Source organism: Vigna unguiculata, chromosome 7 (assembly GCF_037176805.1).
Source record: "Vigna unguiculata cultivar grain cowpea cultivar isolate G323 ecotype 2 chromosome 7, ASM3717680v1, whole genome shotgun sequence".
NCBI classification, from domain to species: domain Eukaryota; kingdom Viridiplantae; phylum Streptophyta; class Magnoliopsida; order Fabales; family Fabaceae; genus Vigna; species Vigna unguiculata.
In genome coordinates, this window is record NC_140798.1 from 18,385,909 (window position 1) to 18,400,541 (window position 14,633).

Here is a 14,633-nt window from a genome sequence, read left to right on the forward strand (position 1 = left end):
AAATTCAGTACATGACACTGTGTGAAAGAAGTATTATGTGATATTGCTCCCACGAACTCCTGTCATCTTCTTTTGAGATGGGCATGGCTTCATTTTAAAGCGCTCAATCTTGATGAACGTTCCCTTTATTTGAGGCATGATGGACATGAAATGAAGTTGAAATTTATGATACCAAGACAAGCCAGTATGGATCAACATAGCCTGAAGGAAAAAATAGAAAAAGAAAGAATAAAAAAAGAAGAAATATAAACTGTAGAAGGAAGGGAAATTGAAGAAAAGAAAAGGAAGTAAAGATAAAGATGATGGAAAAGGAAGTAGGGAAATAAGGTCTTTCATCGAAGGCCACCCATGTTCAGTTTCATTCGTTTAAGACAGCGACAACAATGTTGTGAGCCAAAGATTGGTGGAGAAACTCCAGTTAACAACAAGCTTTCATTCGAATCAACCAATGATCAAATTTAGTACATCACAATGTGTGAAAGAAGTATTATGTGATATTGCTCCCACGAACTCTTGTCATCTTCTTTTGAGATGGGCATGGCTTTATTTTAAAGCGCTCAATCTTGATGAACGTTCCCTTTATTTGAGGAATGAGGGACATGAAATGAAGTTGAAATTTATGACACCATGACAAGCCAGTAAGGATAAACATAGGCTGAAGAGAAAATAGAAAAAGAAAGAACAGAAAAGGAAGAAATATAAACTGTAGAAGGAAGGGAAATTGAAGAAAATAAAAGGAAGTAAAGATAAAGATGATGGAAAAGGAAGTAGGGAAATAAGGTGTTTCATCGAAGGCCACCCATGTTCAGTTGCATTCGTTTACGAAAGGGACAACAATGTTGTAAGCCAATGATTGGTGGACAAACTACAGTTACCAACAAGCTTTCACCCGAATCAAGCAAGGATCAAATTCAGTACATGACAATGTGTGAAAGAAGTATTATGTGATATTGCACCCACGAACTCTTGTCATCTTCTTTTGACATTGGCATGACTTCATTTTAAAGCGCTCAATCTTGATGAACGTTCCCTTTATTTGAGGCACGAGGGACATGAAATGAAGTTGAAATTTATGACACCAAGATAAGCCAGTTTGGATCAATATAGACTGAAGGAGAAAATAGAAAAAGAAAGAATAGAAAAAGATCAAATATAAACTGTAGAAGGAAGGGAAATTGGAGAAAACGAAAAGTAAGAAAAGATAAAGATGATGGAAAAGGAAGTAGAGAAAAAAGGTGTTTCACCGAAGGCCACCCATGTTTAGATGCATTCGTTTACGAAAGCGATAACAATTTGTAAGCCAAAGATTGGTGGAGAAACTCAACTTACCAACAAGCTTTCATCCGAATCAAGCAAGGATCAATATCCGTAGATCACAATGTGTGAAAGAAGTATTATGTGATATTGCTCCCACGAACTCTTGTCATCTTCTTTTGAGATGGGCATGGCTTCACTTTAAAACGCTCAATTTATAAACGTTCCCTTTGTTTGAGGCATAAGGGACATGAAATGAAGTTGAAATTTATGACACCAAGACAAGCCAGTAAGGATCAACATAGGCTGAAGGAGAAAACTGAAAAAGAAAGAATAGAAAAAGAACAAATATAAACTGTAGAAGGAAGGGAAATTGAAGAAAAAGAAAAGGAAGCAAAGATAAAGATGATGGAAAAGGAAGTAGAGAAACAAGGTGTTTAATCGAAGGCCACCCATGTTTAGTTGCATTCGTTTACGAAAGCGACAACAATGTTGTAAGCCAAAGATCGGTGGAGAAACTCAAGTTACCAACAACCTTTCATCCGAATCAAGCAAGGATCAAATTCAGTACATGACAATGTGTGAAAGAAGTATTATGTGATATTGCTCCCACGAACTCCTGTCATCTTCTTTTGAGATGGGCATGGCTTCATTTTAAAGCGCTCAATCTTGATGAACGTTCCCTTTATTTGAGGCATGATGGACATGAAATGAAGTTGAAATTTATGATACCAAGACAAGCCAGTATGGATCAACATAGCCTGAAGGAAAAAATAGAAAAAGAAAGAATAAAAAAAGAAGAAATATAAACTGTAGAAGGAAGGGAAATTGAAGAAAAGAAAAGGAAGTAAAGATAAAGATGATGGAAAAGGAAGTAGGGAAATAAGGTCTTTCATCGAAGGCCACCCATGTTCAGTTTCATTCGTTTAAGACAGCGACAACAATGTTGTGAGCCAAAGATTAGTGGAGAAACTCTAGTTAACAACAAGCTTTCATTCGAATCAACCAATGATCAAATTTAGTACATCACAATGTGTGAAAGAAGTATTATGTGATATTGCTCCCACGAACTCTTGTCATCTTCTTTTGAGATGGGCATGGCTTTATTTTAAAGCGCTCAATCTTGATGAACGTTCCCTTTATTTGAGGAATGAGGGACATGAAATGAAGTTGAAATTTATGACACCATGACAAGCCAGTAAGGATAAACATAGGCTGAAGAGAAAATAGAAAAAGAAAGAACAGAAAAGGAAGAAATATAAACTGTAGAAGGAAGGGAAATTGAAGAAAATAAAAGGAAGTAAAGATAAAGATGATGAAAAAGGAAGTAGGGAAATAAGGTGTTTCATCGAAGGCCACCCATGTTCAGTTGCATTCGTTTACGAAAGGGACAACAATGTTGTAAGCCAATGATTGGTGGACAAACTACAGTTACCAACAAGCTTTCACCCGAATCAAGCAAGGATCAAATTCAGTACATGACAATGTGTGAAAAAAGTATTATGTGATATTTCTCTCACAAACTCATGTCATCTTCTTTTGAGATGGGCATGGCTTCATTTTAAAACGCTCCATCTTGATAAACGTTCCCTTTATTTGAGGCATAAGGGACATGAAATGAAGTTGAAATTTATGACACCAAGACAAGCCAATAAGGATCAACATAGGCTGAAGGAGAAAATTGAAAAAGAAAGAATAGAAAAAGAACAAATATAAACAATAGAAGGAAGGGAAATTGAAGAAAAAGAAAAGGAAGCAAAGATAAAGGTGATGGAAAAGGAAGTAGAGAAACAAGGTCTTTAATCGAAGGCCACCCATGTTTAGTTGTATCCGTTTACGAAAGCGACAACAATGTTGTAAGCCAAAGATTGGTGGAGAAACTCAAGTTACCAACAACCTTTCATCTGAATCAAGCAAGGATCAAATTCAGTACATGACAATGTGTGAAAGAAGTATTATGTGATATTGCTCCCACGAACTCTTGTCATCTTCTTTTGAGATGGGCATGGCTTTATTTTAAAGCGCTCAATCTTGATGAACGTTCCCTTTATTTGAGGAATGAGGGACATGAAATGAAGTTGAAATTTATGACACCAAGACAAGCCAGTAAGGATAAACATAGGCTGAAGAGAAAATAGAAAAAGAAAGAACAGAAAAGGAACAAATATAAACTGTAGAAGGAAGGGAAATTGAAGAAAAAGAAAAGTAAGAAAAGATAAAGATGATGGAAAAGGAAGTAGAGAAAAAAGGTGTTTCATCGAAGGCCACCCATGTTCAGTTGCATTCGTTTACGAAAGCGACAACAATTTGTAAGCCAAAGATTGGTAGAGAAACTACAGTTACCAACAAGCTTTCACCCGAATCAAGCAAGGGTCAAATTCAGCACATGACAATGTGTGAAAGAAGTATTATGTGATATTGCACCCACGAACTCTTTTCATCTTCTTTTGAGATGGGCATGACTTCATTTTAAAGCGCTCAATCTTGATGAACGTTCCCTTTATTTGAGGCAAGAGGGACATGAAATGAAGTTGAAATTTATGATACCAAGACAAGCCAGTATGGATCAACATAGACTGAAGGAGAAAATAGAAAAAGAAAGAATAGAAAAAGAACAAATATAAACTGTAGAAGGAAGGGAAATTGAAGAAAACGAAAAGTAAGAAAAGATAAAGATGATGGAAAAGGAAGTAGAGAAAAAAGATGTTTCATCGAAGGCTACCCATGTTTAGTTGCATTCGTTTACGAAAGCGACAACAATGTTGTAAGCCAAAGATTGGTGGAGAAACTCAACTTACCAACAAGCTTTCACCCGAATCAAGCAAGGATCAAATTCAGTACATGACAATGTGTGAAAGAGGTATTATGTTATATTGCACCCACGAACTCTTGTCATCTTCTTTTGAGATGGGCATGACTTCATTTTAAAGCGCTAAATCTTGATGAACGTTCCCTTTATTTGAGGCAAGAGGGACATGAAATGAAGTTGAAATTTATGACATCAAGACATGCCAGTATGGATCAACATAGGCTGAAGGAGAAAATAGAAAAAGAAAGAATAGAAAAAGAAGAAATATAAACTGTAGAAGGAAGGGAAATTGAAGAAAAGAAAAGGAAGTAAAGATAAAGATGATGGAAAAGGAAGTAGGGAAATAAGGTCTTTCATCGAAGGCCACCCATGTTCAGTTTCATTCGTTTAAGACAGAGACCACAATGTTGTGAGCCAAAGATTGGTCGAGAAACTCAACTTACCAACAAGCTTTCATCCGAATCAAGCAAGGATCAAATTCCGTAGATCAAAATGTGTGAAAGAAGTTTTATGTGATATTGCTCCCACGAACTCTTGTCATCTTCTTTTGAGATGGGCATGGCTTGATTTTAAAGAGCTCAATCTTGATGAACGTTCCCTTTATTTGAGGCATGAGGGACATGAAATGAAGTTGAAATTTATAACACCAAGACAAGCCAGTATGGATCAACATAGGCTGAAGGAGAAAATAGAAAAACAATGAATTGCAAAAGAACAAATATAAACTGTAAAAGGAAGGGAAATTGAAGAAAAGAAAAGTAAGAAAAGATAAAGATGATGGAAAAGGAAGTAGAGAAAAAAGATGTTTCATCGAAGGCCACCCATGTTTAGTTGCATTCGTTTACCAAAGCGACAACAATGTTGTAAGCCAAAGATTGGTGGAGAAACTCAACTTACCAACAAGCTTTCATCCGAATCAAGCAAAGATCAAATTCCGTAGATCACAATGTGTGAAAGAAGTATTATGTGATATCGTTCCCACGAACTCTTGTCATCTTCTTTTGAGATGGGCATGGCTTCATTTTAAAGCGCTCAATCTTCATGAACGTTCCCTTTATTTCAGGAATGAGGGACATGAAATGAAGTTGAAATTTATGACACCAAGACAAGCCAGTAAGGATCAACATAGGCTGAAGAGAAAATAGAAAAAGAAAGAACACAAAAGGAAGAAATATAAACTGTAGAAGGAAGGGAAATTGAAGAAAATAAAAGGAAGTAAAGATAAAGATGATGGAAAAGGAAGTACGGAAATAAGGTGTTTCATCGAAGGCCACCCATGTTCAGTTGCATTCGTTTACGAAAGGGACAACAATGTTGTAAGCCAATGATTGGTGGAGAAACTACAGTTACCAACAAGCTTTCACCCGAATCAAGCAAGGATCAAATTCAGTACATGACAATGTGTGAAAGAAGTATTATGTGATATTGCACCCACGAACTCTTGTCATCTTCTTTTGAGATGGGCATGACTTCATTTTAAAGCGCTCAATCTTGATGAACGTTCCCTTTATTTGAGGGATGAGGGACATGAAATGAAGTTGAAATTTATGACACCAAGACAAGCCAGTTTGGATCAACATAGACTGAAGGAGGAAATAGAAAAAGAAAGAATAGAAAAAGAACAAATATAAACTGTAGAAGGAAGGGAAATTGAAGAAAACGAAAAGTAAGAAAAGATAAAGATGATGGAAAACGAATTAGAGAAAAAAGGTGTTTCACCGAAGGCCACCCATGTTTAGATGCATTCGTTTACGAAAGCGACAACAATTTGTAAGCCAAAGATTGGTGGAGAAACTCAACTTACCAACAAGCTTTCATCCGAATGAAGCAAGGATCAAATTCCGTAGATCACAATGTGTGAAAGAAGTTTTATGTGATATTGCTCCCACGAAATCTTGTCATCTTCTTTTAAGATGGGCATGGCTTCATTTTAAAGCGCTCAATCTTGATGAACGTTCCCTTTATTTGAGGCATGAGGGACATGAAATGAAGTTGAAATTTATGACACCAAGACAAGCCAGTATGGATCAACATAGGCTGATGGAGAAAATAGAAAAAGAAAGAATAGAAAAAGAACTAATATAAACTGTAGAAGGAAGGGAAATTGAAGAAAAAGAAAAGGAAGCAAAGATAAAGATGATGGAAAAGGAAGTAGAGAAACAAGATGTTTAAACGAAGGCCACCCATGTTCAGTTTCATTCGTTTAAGACATCGACAACAATGTTGTGAGCCAAAGATTGGTCGAGAAACTCAACTTACCAACAAGCTTTCATCCGAATCAAGCAAGGATCAAATTCCGTAGATCAAAATGTGTGAAAGAAGTATTATGTGATATTGCACCCACGAACTCTTTGCATCTTCTTTTGAGATGGGCATGACTTCATTTTAAACTGCTCAATCTTGATGAACGTTCCCTTTATTTGAGGCATGAGGGACATGAAATGAAGTTGAAATTGATGACACCAAGACAAGCCAGTATGGATCAACATAGACTGAAGGAGAAAATAGAAAAAGAAAGAATAGAAAAAGAACAAATATAAACTGTAGAAGGAAGGGAAATTGAAGAAAACGAAAAGTAAGAAAAGATAAAGATGATGGAAAAGGAAGTAGAGAAAAAAGATGTTTCATCGAAGGCCACCCATGTTTAGTTGCATTCGTTTACGAAAGCGACAACAATGTTGTAAGCCAAAGATTGGTGGAGAAACTCAACTTACCAACAAGCTTTCACCCGAATCAAGCAAGGATCAAATTCAGTACATGACAATGTGTGAAAGAAGTATTATGTTATATTGCACCCACGAACTCTTGTCATCTTCTTTTGAGATGGGCATGACTTCATTTTAAAGCGCTCAATCTTGATGAACGTTCCCTTTATTTGAGGCAAGAGGGACATGAAATGAAGTTGAAATTTATGACATCAAGACATGCCAGTATGGATCAACATAGGCTGAAGAAGAAAATAGAAAAAGAAAGAATAGAAAAAGAAGAAATATAAACTGTAGAAGGAAGGGAAATTGAAGAAAAGAAAAGGAAGTAAAGATAAAGATGATGGAAAAGGAAGTAGGGAAATAAGGTCTTTCATCGAAGGCCACCCATGTTCAGTTTCATTCGTTTAAGACAGAGACCACAATGTTGTGAGCCAAAGATTGGTCGAGAAACTCAACTTACCAACAAGCTTTCATCCGAATCAAGCAAGGATCAAATTCCGTAGATCAAAATGTGTGAAAGAAGTTTTATGTGATATTGCTCCCACGAAATCTTGTCATCTTCTTTTGAGATGGGCATGGCTTCATTTTAAAGAGCTCAATCTTGATGAACGTTCCCTTTATTTGAGGCATGAGGGACATGAAATGAAGTTGAAATTTATAACACCAAGACAAGCCAGTATGGATCAACATAGGCTGAAGGAGAAAATAGAAAAAGAATGAATAGAAAAAGAACAAATATAAACTGTAGAAGGAAGGGAAATTGAAGAAAAACAAAAGTAAGAAAAGATAAAGATGATGGAAAAGGAAGTAGAGAAAAAAGATGTTTCATCGAAGGCCACCCATGTTTAGTTGCATTCGTTTACGAAAGCGACAACTATGTTGTGAGCCAAAGATTGGTCGAGAAACTCAACTTACCAACAAGCTTTCATCCGAATGAAGCAAGGATCAAATTCCGTAGATCACAATGTGTGAAAGAAGTATTATGTGATATTGCACCCACGAACTCTTTGCATCTTCTTTTGAGATGGGCATGACTTCATTTTAAAGTGCTCAATCTTGATGAACGTTCCCTTTATTTGAGGCATGAGGGACATGAAATGAAGTTGAAATTGATGACACCAAGACAAGCCAGTATGGATCAACATAGACTGAAGGAGAAAATAGAAAAAGAAAGAATAGAAAAAGAACAAATATAAACTGTAGAAGGAAGGGAAATTGAAGAAAACGAAAAGTAAGAAAAGATAAAGATGATGGAAAAGGAAGTAGAGAAAAAAGATGTTTCATCGAAGGCCACCCATGTTTAGTTGCATTCGTTTACGAAAGCGACAACAATGTTGTAAGCCAAAGATTGGTGGAGAAACTCAACTTACCAACAAGCTTTCACCCGAATCAAGCAAGGATCAAATTCAGTACATGACAATGTGTGAAAGAAGTATTATGTTATATTGCACCCACGAACTCTTGTCATCTTCTTTTGAGATGGGCATGACTTCATTTTAAAGCGCTCAATCTTGATGAACGTTCCCTTTATTTAAGGCAAGAGGGACATGAAATGAAGTTGAAATTTATGACATCAAGACATGCCAGTATGGATCAACATAGGCTGAAGAAGAAAATAGAAAAAGAAAGAATAGAAAAAGAACAAATATAAATTGTAGAAGGAAGGGAAATTGAAGAAAACGAAAAGTAAGAAAAGATAAAGATGATGGAAAAGGAATTAGAGAAAAAAGGTGTTTCACCGAAGGCCACCCATGTTTAGATTCATTCGTTTACGAAAGCGACAACAATTTGTAAGCCAAAGATTGGTGGAGAAACTCAACTTACCAACAAGCTTTCATCCGAATGAAGCAAGGATCAAATTCCGTAGATCACAATGTGTGAAAGAAGTTTTATGTGATATTGCTCCCACGAAATCTTGTCATCTTCTTTTGAGATGGGCATGGCTTCATTTTAAAACGCTCAATCTTGATAAACGTTCCCTTTATTTGAGGCATAAGGGACATGAAATGAAGTTGAAATTTATGACACCAAGACATGCCAGTAAGGATCAACATAGGCTGAAGGAGAAAATTGAAAAAGAAAGAATAGAAAAAGAACAAATATAAACAATAGAAGGAAGGGAAATTGAAGAAAAAGAAAAGGAAGCAAAGATAAAGGTGATGGAAAAGGAAGTAGAGAAACAAGGTGTTTAATCGAAGGCCACCCATGTTTAGTTGTATTCGTTTACGAAAGCGACAACAATGTTGTAAGCCAAAGATTGGTGGAGAAACTCAAGTTACCAACAACCTTTCATCTGAATCAAGCAAGGATCAAATTCAGTACATGACAATGTGTGAAAGAAGTATTATGTGATATTGCTCCCACGAACTCTTGTCATCTTCTTTTGAGATGGGCATGACTTCATTTTAAAGCGCTCAATCTTGATGAACGTTCCCTTTATTTGAGGCAAGAGGGACATGAAATGAAGTTGAAATTTATGATACCAAGACAAGCCAGTTTGGATCAACATAGACTGAAGGAGAAAATAGAAAAAGAAAGAATAGAAAAAGAACAAATATAAACTTTAGAAGGAAGGGAAATTGAAGAAAACGAAAAGTAAGAAAAGATAAAGATGATGGAAAAGGAAGTAGAGAAAAAAGGTGTTTCATCGAAGGCCACCCATGTTTAGATGCATTCGTTTACGAAAGCGACAACAATTTGTAAGCCAAAGATTGGTGGAGAAACTCAACTTACCAACAAGCTTTCATCTGAATCAAGCAAGGATCAAATTCCGTAGATCACAATGGGTGAAAGAAGTATTATGTGATATTGCTCCCACGAACTCTTGTCATCTTCTTTTGAAATTGGCATGACTTCATTTTAAAGCGCTCAATCTTGATGAACGTTCCCTTTATTTGAGGCAAGAGGGACATGAAATGAAGTTGAAATTTATGATACCAAGACAAGCCAGTATGGATCAACATAGGCTGAAGGAGAAAATAGAAAAGAAAGAATAGAAAATGAACAAATATAAACTGTAGAAGGAAGGGAAATTGAAGAAAAAGAAAACGAAGCAAAGATAAAGATGATGGAAAATGAAGTAGAGAAAAAAGGTGTTTCACCGAAGGCCATCCATGTTCAGTTGCATTCATTTACGAAAGCGACAACAATGTTGTAAGCTAAAGATTGGTGGAGAAACTACAGTTACCAACAAGCTTTCACCCGAATCAAGCAAGGATCAAATTCAGTACATGACAATGTGTGAAAGAAGTATTATGTTATATTGCACCCACGAACTCTTGTCATCTTCTTTTGAGATGGGCATGACTTCATTTTAAAGCGCTCAATCTTGATGAACGTTCCCTTTATTTAAGGCAAGAGGGACATGAAATGAAGTTGAAATTTATGACATCAAGACATGCCAGTATGGATCAACATAGGCTGAAGAAGAAAATAGAAAAAGAAAGAATAGAAAAAGAAGAAATATAAACTGTAGAAGGAAGGGAAATTGAAGAAAAGAAAAGGAAGTAAAGATAAAGATGATGGAAAAGGAAGTAGGGAAATAAGGTCTTTCATCGAAGGCCACCCATGTTCAGTTTCATTCGTTTAAGACAGAGACCACAATGTTGTGAGCCAAAGATTGGTCGAGAAACTCAACTTACCAACAAGCTTTCATCCGAATCAAGCAAGGATCAAATTCCGTAGATCAAAATGTGTGAAAGAAGTTTTATGTGATATTGCTCCCACGAAATCTTGTCATCTTCTTTTGAGATGGGCATGGCTTCATTTTAAAGAGCTCAATCTTGATGAACGTTCCCTTTATTTGAGGCATGAGGGACATGAAATGAAGTTGAAATTTATAACACCAAGACAAGCCAGTATGGATCAACATAGGCTGAAGGAGAAAATAGAAAAAGAATGAATAGAAAAAGAACAAATATAAACTGTAGAAGGAAGGGAAATTGAAGAAAAACAAAAGTAAGAAAAGATAAAGATGATGGAAAAGGAAGTAGAGAAAAAAGATGTTTCATCGAAGGCCACCCATGTTTAGTTGCATTCGTTTACGAAAGCGACAACTATGTTGTAAGCCAAAGATTGGTGGAGAAACTCAACTTACCAACAAGCTTTCATCCGAATCAAGCAAGGATCAAATTCCGTAGATCACAATGTGTGAAAGAAGTATTATGTGATATCGTTCCCACGAACTCTTGTCATCTTCTTTTGAGATGGGCATGGCTTCATTTTAAAGCGCTCAATCTTGATGAACGTTCCCTTTATTTGAGGAATGAGGGACATGAAATGAAGTTGAAATTTATGACACCAAGACAAGCCAGTAAGGATCAACATAGGCTGAAGAGAAAATAGAAAAAGAAAGAACCCAAAAGGAAGAAATATAAACTGTAGAAGGAAGGGAAATTGAAGAAAATAAAAGGAAGTAAAGATAAAGATGATGGAAAAGGAAGTAGGGAAATAAGGTGTTTCATCGAAGGCCACCCATGTTCAGTTGCATTCGTTTACGAAAGGGACAACAATGTTGTAAGCCAATGATAGGTGGAGAAACTACAGTTACCAACAAGCTTTCACCCGAATCAAGCAAGGATCAAATTCAGTACATGACAATGTGTGAAAGAAGTATTATGTGATATTGCACCCACGAACTCTTGTCATCTTCTTTTGAGATGGGCATGACTTCATTTTAAAGCGCTCAATCTTGATGAACGTTCCCTTTATTTGAGGCATGAGGGACATGAAATGAAGTTGAAATTTATGACACCAAGACAAGCCAGTTTGGATCAACATAGACTGAGGAGAAAATAGAAAAAGAAAGAATAGAAAAAGAACAAATATAAACTGTAGAAGGAAGAGAAATTGAAGAAAACGAAAAGTAAGAAAAGATAAAGATGATGGAAAAGGAATTAGAGAAAAAAGGTGTTTCACCGAAGGCCACCCATGTTTAGATGCATTCGTTTACGAAAGCGACAACAATTTGTAAGCCAAAGATTGGTGGAGAAACTCAACTTACCAACAAGCTTTCATCCGAATGAAGCAAGGATCAAATTCCGTAGATCACAATGTGTGAAAGAAGTTTTATGTGATATTGCTCCCACGAAATCTTGTCATCTTCTTTTAAGATGGGCATGGCTTCATTTTAAAGCGCTCAATCTTGATGAACGTTCCCTTTATTTGAGGCATGAGGGACATGAAATGAAGTTGAAATTTATGACACCAAGACAAGCCAGTATGGATCAACATAGGCTGAAGGAGATAATAGAAAAAGAAAGAATAGAAAAAGAACTAATATAAACTGTAGAAGGAAGGGAAATTGAAGAAAAAGAAAAGGAAGCAAAGATAAAGATGATGGAAAAGGAAGTAGAGAAACAAGATGTTTAATCGAAGGCCACCCATGTTCAGTTTCATTCGTTTAAGACAGCGACAACAATGTTGTGAGCCAAAGATTGGTCGAGAAACTCAACTTACCAACAAGCTTTCATCCGAATCAAGCAAGGATCAAATTCCGTAGATCAAAATGTGTGAAAGAAGTATTATGTGATATTGCACCCACGAACTCTTTGCATCTTCTTTTGAGATGGGCATGACTTCATTTTAAAGCGCTCAATCTTGATGAACGTTCCCTTTATTTGAGGCATGAGGGACATGAAATGAAGTTGAAATTGATGACACCAAGACAAGCCAGCTTGGATCAACATAGACTGAAGGAGAAAATAGAAAAAGAAAGAATAGAAAAAGAACAAATATAAATTGTAGAAGGAAGGGAAATTGAAGAAAACGAAAAGTAAGAAAAGATAAAGATGATGGAAAAGGAAGTAGAGAAACAAGGTGTTTAATAGAAGGCCACCTATGTTCAGTTGCATTCGTTTACGAAAGCGACAACAATGTTGTAAGCCAAAGATTAGTGGAGAAACTCTAGTTACCAACAAGCTTTCATTCGAATCACGCAAGGATCAAATTCAGTACGGGACAATGTGTGTAAGAAGTATTATGTGATATTTCTCTCACAAACTCTTGTCATCTTCTTTTGAGATGGGCATGGCTTCATTTTAAAACGCTCAATCTTGATAAACGTTCCCTTTATTTGAGGCATAAGGGACATGAAATGAAGTTGAAATTTATGACACCAAGACATGCCAGTAAGGATCAACATAGGCTGAAGGAGAAAATTGAAAAAGAAAGAAAAGAAAAAGAACAAATATAAACAATAGAAGGAAGGGAAATTGAAGAAAAAGAAAAGGAAGCAAAGATAAAGGTGATGGAAAAGGAAGTAGAGAAACAAGGTGTTTAATCGAAGGCCACCCATGTTTAGTTGTATTCGTTTACGAAAGCGACAACAATGTTGTAAGCCAAAGATTGGTGGAGAAACTCAAGTTACCAACAACCTTTCATCTGAATCAAGCAAGGATCAAATTCAGTACATGACAATGTGTGAAAGAAGTATTATGTGATATTGCTCCCACGAACTCTTGTCATCTTCTTTTGAGATGGGCATGACTTCATTTTAAAGCGCTCAATCTTGATGAACGTTCCCTTTATTTGAGGCAAGAGGGACATGAAATGAAGTTGAAATTTATGATACCAAGACAAGCCAGTTTGGATCAACATAGACTGAAGGAGAAAATAGAAAAAGAAAGAATAGAAAAAGAACAAATATAAACTTTAGAAGGAAGGGAAATTGAAGAAAACGAAAAGTAAGAAAAGATAAAGATGATAGAAAAGGAAGTAGAGAAAAAAGGTGTTTCATCGAAGGCCACCCATGTTTAGATGCATTCGTTTACGAAAGCGACAACAATTTGTAAGCCAAAGATTGGTGGAGAAACTCAACTTACCAACAAGCTTTCATCTGAATCAAGCAAGGATCAAATTCCGTAGATCACAATGGGTGAAAGAAGTATTATGTGATATTGCTCCCACGAACTCTTGTCATCTTCTTTTGAAATTGGCATGACTTCATTTTAAAGCGCTCAATCTTGATGAACGTTCCCTTTATTTGAGGCAAGAGGGACATGAAATGAAGTTGAAATTTATGATACCAAGACAAGCCAGTATGGATCAACATAGGCTGAAGGAGAAAATAGAAAAAGAAAGAATAGAAAATGAACAAATATAAACTGTAGAAGGAAGGGAAATTGAAGAAAAAGAAAACGAAGCAAAGATAAAGATGATGGAAAATGAAGTAGAGAAAAAAGGTGTTTCACCGAAGGCCATCCATGTTCAGTTGCATTCGTTTACGAAAGCGACAACAATGTTGTAAGCTAAAGATTGGTGGAGAAACTACAGTTACCAACAAGCTTTCACCCGAATCAAGCAAGGATCAAATTCAGTAAATGACAATGTGTGAAAGAAGTATTATGTGATATTGTACCCACGAACTCTTTTCATCTTCTTTTGAGATGGGCATGACTTCATTTTAAAGCGCTCAATCTTGATGAACGTTCCCTTTATTTGAGGCAAGAGGGACATGAAATGAAGTTGAAATTTATGATACCAAGACAAGCCAGTATGGATCAACATAGGCTGAAGGAGAAAATAGAAAAAGAAAGAATAGAAAATGAACAAATATAAACTGTAGAAGGAAGGGAAATTGAAGAAAAAGAAAACGAAGCAAAGATAAAGATGATGGAAAATGAAGTAGAGAAAAAAGGTGTTTCACCGAAGGCCATCCATGTTCAGTTGCATTCGTTTACGAAAGCGACAACAATGTTGTAAGCTAAAGATTGGTGGAGAAACTACAGTTACCAACAAGCTTTCACCCGAATCAAGCAAGGATCAAATTCAGTAAATGACAATGTGTGAAAGAAGTATTATGTGATATTGTACCCACGAACTCTTTTCATCTTCTTTTGAGATGGGCATGACTTCATTTTAAA